This window comes from Hipposideros armiger, unplaced genomic scaffold, assembly GCF_001890085.2.
Source record: "Hipposideros armiger isolate ML-2016 unplaced genomic scaffold, ASM189008v1 scaffold_120, whole genome shotgun sequence".
In the NCBI taxonomy this organism is placed as follows: Eukaryota; Metazoa; Chordata; class Mammalia; order Chiroptera; family Hipposideridae; genus Hipposideros; species Hipposideros armiger.
The window spans coordinates 3404683-3413527 of NW_017731470.1; positions in this window are offsets into that span (position 1 = coordinate 3404683).

An 8845-nucleotide genomic window follows, 5' to 3' on the forward strand; every position below is an offset into this window, starting at 1 on the left:
CTAAACCCACTTTTTAGTTCTAGTAGCTTTATAATTGATTTCATAGGATTTTCTACATAGACAATCATGTCATCTGCAAATGGAGTTTTATTTCTTCCTCTCCAATCAGAATGTGTTTATTGATTGATTGCCTTTTGCACTGGCTAGCACCTCCAGTAAAATGGTGGATAAAAGTGGTGAGGATGGACATTCTTGTCCTATTTCTGATCTCTAGGGAAGCATTCATTTTTTATTATTAAGATGGATATTAGCTGTAGGTTTTTCGTAGATGTCCTTTTTCCTTTTATCAGGTTGAGAAAGTTCCCTTGCTTAGGATTTTTATCAGGAATCAAAGTTGGATTTTGTTAAATGTTGGGGTTTTTTTTTTTTTTGCATTTATTTAGATTATCATGTCCTTTTCTTTTTAGTTTGTTGATATGGTGAATTACATCAATTGCTTTTTGAATGTTAAACCATTGCTGCATTTGTGGGATAATCTCCCCTTGGTCATGTTGGCCACTTAATATATTTTTGTATTTGATTTGCTAAAATTTTGGTCTAGTAATTTTACATCTATGTCATGAGAGTTATTAGCCTATAGTGTTATTTTCTTCTCCTCTTTGTCTTATATTGGTATAAGATAATGCTTGCCTCATTGAATGAGTTGGGAAGTACACCTTCTTTAATTTTCTGCAATATTTGTGTATAATTGGTATGATTTCTTTCTTAAATGTTTGGTAATTACCAATAAAAAAAGTCTGGGCCTGAAGTTTTCTATGTGGGAAAGTTTATAGCTCCAAATTCAACTTTTTTGAGACATATATAGAGCTATTTATGTTATCTCTTTCTCCTTGAACTTTGTGTATTTCAAGGAATTTTTCAAAAATTCCAAAAACTTGTAATTTTTTCCAACTTTTCAAATTTATTGGCATAAAATTTTTCATAATATTCCTTTATCTTTTTAATATCTGTAAAATCTGGACTGTTATTGCCTCTTATTGTATTGGTAATTTGTGATTGTTTTCTTTTTTTCCTAAGTAATCTGGCTAGATATTTACCAATTTTACTGATCTTCTGAAAGACCCAATGTTTGGTTTCAAGGATTTTCTGTATTGATTTTCTGTTTCTATTTCATTGCTTTCTAATCTGAAATTTATTATTTCTTCCTCTGTTGCTTGGATTTCACTTTTTGATGCTATAAGTTTTTCATATGTACTACTTTAGACACATCCCAGAAATTTGGAGATAGTTTTTTATTTTTACTCAGTTTAAAATGCTTTGTAATTTTCCTCTGGGTTTATTATTTGATTCATGGGTTATTTATTGGGTTGTTGGAAAAGTAATGACATATTTTTTCTGTTTTTGTTGCAAAAATGCATCATGACTTTTCCAACAACCCAATAGAAGTGTGTCATTTAGTTCCCAACTATTTGAAGATTTTTAAAAGATCTTCCAGTCATTAATTTCTAATAATTCTATTTTGATCAGAGATCATCCTTTGTATGACTTGAATTCTTTTAAATTTATTGAGACATTTTTTCTAGCTCAGAATATGGTCTATCTTGGTAAATGTTTCATGTACACTTAAAAAGAATGCCTATTCTACTTTTGTTAGGTGGAGTGTTCTATAAATATCAATTAAGTCAAGATGGTTTGTTCTGTTGTTAATTCTTCTATGTCTTTACAGATTTTCTGTTTTTACTATAAACTATTGAGAGAGGAATATTTAAATCTTCTGTTGTAGATTTGTCTACTTCCACAACTTTATCAGTTTTTGCTTTATGTATTTTGTTCTCAGGTACATACATAAATATTTAGACTTTTAATGGCTTCTTGATTAACTAATCCCTTTAGCATTATTAAATAACCTTTAAAATTTTTCTGATAATGTTCTTTGCTTTGGCATCTACTGTGTCTGATACTAATACAGTTATTCCCACTGAGTTGAGTTGACTATGTGTTGCAACATGGTAGGTTTTGTTTTTTTTTTTCATTTTTTCTTGTGGCTTCCCTTTATGTTGTTTATTTTCTGCTTAGCAAATAGATTTGATGACATGATTGGAAAAAAGTAAAGCAAAGAAACATCATGCTGGGTTTTAAAATGCAAGTTTTACATTGACTAGAGGAGTCTGCAAAGAAAGTTGTAAATGGGCATTTAGGGATTGGTGGCAGTCTATTGTGAAGTATCCTCTAAACATAATTGCAGCTGGGGAGAACTGACCAGAAATTAAACAAATGAGGCTGGGAAAAACATGTTCCAGAGGCATGTAATGGGGAGACTTGAGAACCGGAGAGTGAGTACCACCTTCTAATGCTAGAGAATACATTCCCAGGGGACCTTGTTCTAATGATGCCATGCACAGCTGATATAATTACCATCCCATTTCTAGCTGCACATCCCTTCTACTAAACAAGGTATGTTTACTTGATTCAATCACCCTGTTTTGATCTTTAATCTCCCTATTTTAGATAGAATTGGTTGGGTTATACTGGAAATGAATAACCTCATGTACTTTGCAAGCTGAACACAAGAAAGATTTATTTATTGTCAATACAAAGTCTGTTGTGGGTCCAGGTAGCTCTCCAGGGCTATCACTATCCATGTAGTGACTCAGTGATCAAGGCATGATTCTGTCACCTGTACTCATGGAGCATATGACCTCCTCAGTTAAAGGTCTGGGGAGGAGGGAGACTGCCTCAGCCTGGAAATGCTGCATGACATCCCTGCGGAAGGAGTACTGGATGTTGGAGAACACTAGGTACCCAATTTCTTGCCTTAAGAGCTGTTACATAATACTGCCCATTTCTGACTTAGCCCTCAACATGGCATCACTTCCACCCACTAATCTTTCTGGCTTCAGGTTAAATCATTATTTGCTTCATTTACCTCCCCCATTAGACTGCAAATTCTGAATTACTTATTGTGTCTTCTTTCCCCTTAATATACAGAGTACCTAGTATCTAGTTAGGCAGATATTTGTAAATAAATAACTGCTTTGGACAATAACAGGCATCTGGAAATTCCCTTTTTGATATTGTCCATAGTTTCTGTTTTACTGGCTATAGAAACATTCAGAAATTATAGACAGCCTGATTTCATAAGTAGTAGACAAGAAGCCGGGAGACATTTACACACCTGTAGGACATAGGTGCTGTAAATTGTCAATGACTATTCCAGTTTCTGACATTGAGGTAGTATCTCATTTATTCAAAGCACATCAGTCCTCCAGATAATATTGCTAATTTTTAAAAGATAGATTATTTAAAATTTTCCCCTATTTTTTCCTGACTATAAATGTCACACACACATACACGGTCTGACAATTAAGTTCGCGAACTCATCCTAGACAAAGTGCTACATACCTCATTGCTGAATATTACTGTGGTCACCTTTGAAGTACTCCCCTTGCTAAGCTATGAGCTAATGCCAGCATCTAGTCCACTCTTCAAAGCAATTTTGGAACTCTTTTTCTGGAATGGCCATCAGAGCTGTTATCGTATTACCCTTGATATCCTGAATGTCATCAAAATGTCTTCCTTTCAATATTTCCTTTATCTTCAGGTAAAGAAAGAAGTCACTGGGGACCGGACCAGGTGAGAAGGGAAGTTGTTCCAATACAGTTATTTGTTTACTGGCTAAAAGCTGCCTCACAGACAGTGCTGTGTGAGCTGGTGCATTGTCGTGATGCAAGAGTCATGAATTGTTGGCAAAAAGTTCAGGTCGTTTTGGTCTAACTTTTTCGCACAGCCTTTTCAGCACTTCCAAATGGTAAACTTGATTAACTGTCCAGTTGATACAAATTCATAGTGAATAATCCCTCTGATATCAAAAAAAGCTTTCATTGCAACAAGTTCGTGAACTTAAGTACCAGACCTTGTGTGTGTGTGTGTGTGTGTGTGTGTGTGTGTGTGTGTGTGTAATAAAAAAATTGGGAAGTACCTCTAGTATAAGGAAGTCTTAATTCCAGTGTTCAAAAACCATTGTACTATCATTTTGACATATTTTCAGACTTTCATCAGCACACATATTTACACAGCTGAGATGGAATAGTAAAATAGATTCTTATTCTAAATTTCTTAATATTTTGTCACAGCATTTCCACTTTTCATTAGTCTGCTAAAGCATCATTTTAAATGACTATAGCATTTTCCTTTTGTGTTTAAACCATAATTTACTGAACCATCTCCTAAAAGCAGACATTTAGATGGTTTCCAAAATCTTTTCACTACATAAAATGCTGCAATAAATATTTTAATGAATATTTTGGACTACTTTCTTAGATGAGATTCATAGAAAGAAAACAAATAAATGAAAAGGTAGGATCATTTGTACAGTCATATGGGCACAATTAGTCAATAGTTTTAAACAAACACTCAGGGATCATCAACCTGCTTACTATATTCCCAGTCAGAAGTATGGAGAATGAGCTCTAGGGGGGGTTAAATACTTAGTCTTTTTATGTAGCAGTCAAAAAAATATTTAAAAGCAATTTTTATACCATCAGCACTGTCTCATTAGGTGGGACATAATAACATGGCCAGCATTTCCACACTGCAGATTTTTTTAACATTCAAGAGAGAGACATCTGAACTCATCTGAAATCCTTCAAGTTTCACAACTACTTGAACATATAGTTTTCCCCACAAATTTCCGTATTTGCATTGGCTAAAGCACTTGCTGAAATAGTTTCCTCAGTCGCCTCTTTCTTCCATATTGAATAAATAGGCAGATCATGCACGGAATAGTCTCTAATCATTGCCAAATCCAACATTCCACTCTTCAATATATTTAAAACTTAGTTTTTCTGGCTAATAATTATCACTTTTTAGCCCTCTTCGATTTTTCCAACACTTGCAGATGGCTTGCTGTGGGGGAGGGGGGATTTATGTTTAACAAAGAAACATTTTTATTGCTCAGTGTGAACTTTTGCCTATAAAGAGGAAATCACAAATCCTGAACAAGATACAATATTAGACAGTCTAGGATGTCAGGCACCAGCTGAGAGACTATCTCAGGTGCCATCCTTAAACATCCACTAATTCAAAATGACAACTACGGTAGATATCAAGGACTTTCAGGGATTATGTGTGAATGCATAAGCATGAACATTAAATCCATACATTCCTAGGTTCCTCTGTGATTTTTTTCAGAACACATTTATAAGCAGGACAGTTATAATTATTCCTTTGTCTGGAGGAGGAAGCTAAGGCCAGTGAGGACAAAATTGTCTTGGCCAAGGTCATACAGTTCATAAGTGAGGCTGCTGGGATGAGACTCCGATTCAAGAATAGAACATTTTAGAAAGTGAATCTTCATTATATACATGAGCAGATGGAATGGAGCTGAGTAAAGACATTATTCCTGAGAATCAATGAAACATTATTATAGGTGGAAACAAGAGTAGACAAAAGAATAGGAAATCAAATCATCCTATAGAGTAATTCTTACAGGATAATGACCTCAATTCACTTATGAAGGGAAGAGAAAGTGAGCTGATGTTTTCCCCATATGCTGGCTAAAAACACGTGGAGGAGATAGCAAGCTGATTTGAATCGAAGATGTATTGCAGGGGCTGGCAGCACAATTCCTTTTCCTATCAATTTTCACCCCTGCCCCAACCTGCACCCCACAATGGATCTGCCGAAGTAGATGTCCAAAATAAATGTGTCTCAGTTGAGACTAGAATGTTATGCTGTACAGCTGAGTAGAAAAACAAAGAAGCTTTTGATGGGATCTAGTTTTTATCTCCTGGGGAATTATGTAATTGTAAATAGTATACTAGATAGGAGTTAAAGTAGTCATTATCCAGAGTGTAATACACATATTTATCTGTTCAAATGTGAGTATAATTAACTGAACAAACTTCTGTTTTTCTAATTCAAGTCTTATATTCAAATACATTGTTTCTGAGTAACATATGCAATAATACAAATTCTGCTTGGTTAAGCTTGACTGACTTTTACTGGATCCAAAATTAATTGTGTTACTGGAACTAAAAATATTAATTTTTTTTTGCTAACAAACCATGACTCTCAATTGGCAGCCTTCAGAGACAGAGCCCCATGAGTAGTTCATGAAAAATCTAAGAGTTTGTAGGGTTGCACTGTGAGTAAGACTTCATTCTAATCCCAGCTCTAACATGTCGGGCCTCTGAGGCTCAGTTTCTCTATCTGTGAAAGGGGGACACAATGGTATTTACTCTTCCTACCACCCAGGATGATGTGAGGATCTAAAATGTAAGGTCCACAAAACACTGTAGTGATGGAAGATATTGTCAATGTTGGTACAATCATTACTGACTATAGACCAGACTTCCTTCTCCATAGGTTACTCGCGAGATAGAAACGTGGTCAGTCCACTTGAGCCATTCAGGATGTATGAGAAATTAGATTCTGGTGCATGGCAAAAGGACAAACTCTTTTTCCCAAGAACTGTCCCAAACCAAAGCAGAGTTCCTAGTAGGATCTTGAATTTTTGTTTTGGTTGATTATTCTATGTTTTGATGTGAAAATGAGGAGATGGTAAAGTGGGTTAACGACTCTTAAAAAGGTGGCAGTGGCAATGTGGTTTGGCCTCAAGGAAACGTTATGGTCTATTTCAGCTCATATATATGTCTTCCTATTAATTCATTCACTCATTTATTCATTCAATGACTATTTATGAATCATTTCCTATGTGCCAATTTTGGCTTCCTTTTCACCTTTTTCATTTGCGCGCACTACTGAGCTGTATGAAGATCACTGCTTAAGTTGTATGTCTCCAATGAGACTGTGAGTTCCTGAGGGGCAGAAGATATGCCTTGTACTTTTATTCCATCCTCTATTATAATAGCAGAGTGTGAGGAAAATTTAAGGAGCCATTAAATAGTTATTGAGTTTTTCTTAAAGGAATCCATAATATTTTATGGCTTGATGTTTTTTGAAAGGCATTGCACGCTGGGTTTCTTAGGGTGTGGCTTCTGAGATGGAGATTGCTGGGAGTTGACTGGAGAGTATTGTTGGAAGCAATACCTATGGAAGAAAGGAGAAGGAAGTGGACGCAGCAGAAGAAGAAGATGGTGCAGCCTGGATAAAGTCCTTAGCCCATCCATGGGAAACTTGGAAGCCTGGATGGCCTTTCAGAACTTTCCTGAGTTGGGGCAAGGGAGCCAGGCCTTTATCCCAGACATTGACCAGTCATTGGAGGCAGGCTGCTTGGAGAAAGGAGAGTGACCTGAGACAAGGTGACAAGGCAATTCTAAAAGAGGGTTGTGAGCCGAGGGCTGTCTTCTGGCAGCATTCCCCGCAACTGAGGTTATAAGCTCTTAGGTCCTGAAGGGTTACCTGGCTGGCACATCACAGAGTCCATTGCTTCTTATAATTATCCTAGGAGGAAAAAAGTGAATTTTAACACTGACAATTTTTATATACCTTATATTGTTCATGGAAAAGATCATTTTTAAGTCACTAGTGTAGGTATAAAATAAGAGTTCCCCTCAAACACATATTTCAATGAAACTTTAAAAAAAAATGGAGATCAAATTTGTGTTGGCATTAGTATGTATTAGTCAGGATGGCTTTGTTTCAAATGACTGAACCTAACTCAAATTAGTTCGGGAACAGGAAATTTTATTGCCTAGTATAACGAACCCTCAGGAAAGGCAAAGTTGCAACTAGACTCCGGGGACTCAGATAGTAGTACATCATTTTTTTGTCTCTGCTTCTATCTTGATATTGTCTGTCTTCTCCCAGACTAGCTTTTTTCGCACAGCTAGAAATATGGCTAACAGCACTTTATAGGCTCATAGTTTCATCACTAGAGAAGGAATAAAACTTGATTGTCAAGTTAAAAATTCCCCTGGAAATGGTTTTATTCGGTCACGTGTTATTCATGGACCAATCAGCTGCCGTCAGAAGGATCAAGTATGATGATTAGTTCAACTGAGTCTGTCTGCGCAGCCTGAACGAATCACTGTTGTCAAGAAAGAAATTGGAGTTCTTACGTGGATAGATGACTAAAATGGAGAAAGGTGCTTTTTTTTGAAAGGGTAGGGGAAGCAATGAGTGGATAGAACAAAAGATGTCACGTTTTAGATTTCTCTTATTCCCTCCGTTTCAGTCTTACCAGACGAATTTTATGTTCATTTTTTGGCTTTGGCATATGGACCAGTGCATTTTATCATGGAAATAGACCACATATAGCTATCAGTAATTTGTTCATAAATACTAGGTTCTGTTTATTTTGCACTGAGATTAATCACCTGCTGACATGTACATGCTTTTCTTGGTTCAGAGAAATTATTTATTAATCATATTAACAAGGGAGTTTTTGAAGGGTTTTAAATGAAGACATAATGATTACATACTTTTTAGGAGGATATTTATTTATATTAGCAAATGTCACTTTATAGAAGACATTTCAACCTTTATCAAATAAACCTGCTCAGAGTGATTTATAATACTATTTTGTTGGCTATGCATCTTTATTACATGAAGACTTATCTGAAAATGTAAAAACTTTAAAAATAGTCCTTTTGAGTTCTAGTGAAAAATCTATGCCTTGAAACAAAAATTTCAGAAAGGGTAAGCTAAGCTTTTAGCTATTCTAGGGATGGAGTTACTGGTCCTATATCTACCTACTCCACTCTGAGGTGATTAGTTCAAGTCAACTGTGTTAATTTTATCCCATAAAACCAATCCCAGTGGCTGGTTCAGAAAGGAGTATGTGACGTGATATACAAGGGAAAGAGTGCTTCTATGAAAAGTTTTCTCTTCCCCTTAAAAAAAGCTGCAGAGGGGCCGGCCGAGTGGCGCGATGGTTAAGAACTCGCTTGGGATGCCAGAGGGCCCCGGTTCGGATCCCACATATGAGGGCCAGTGACACTGC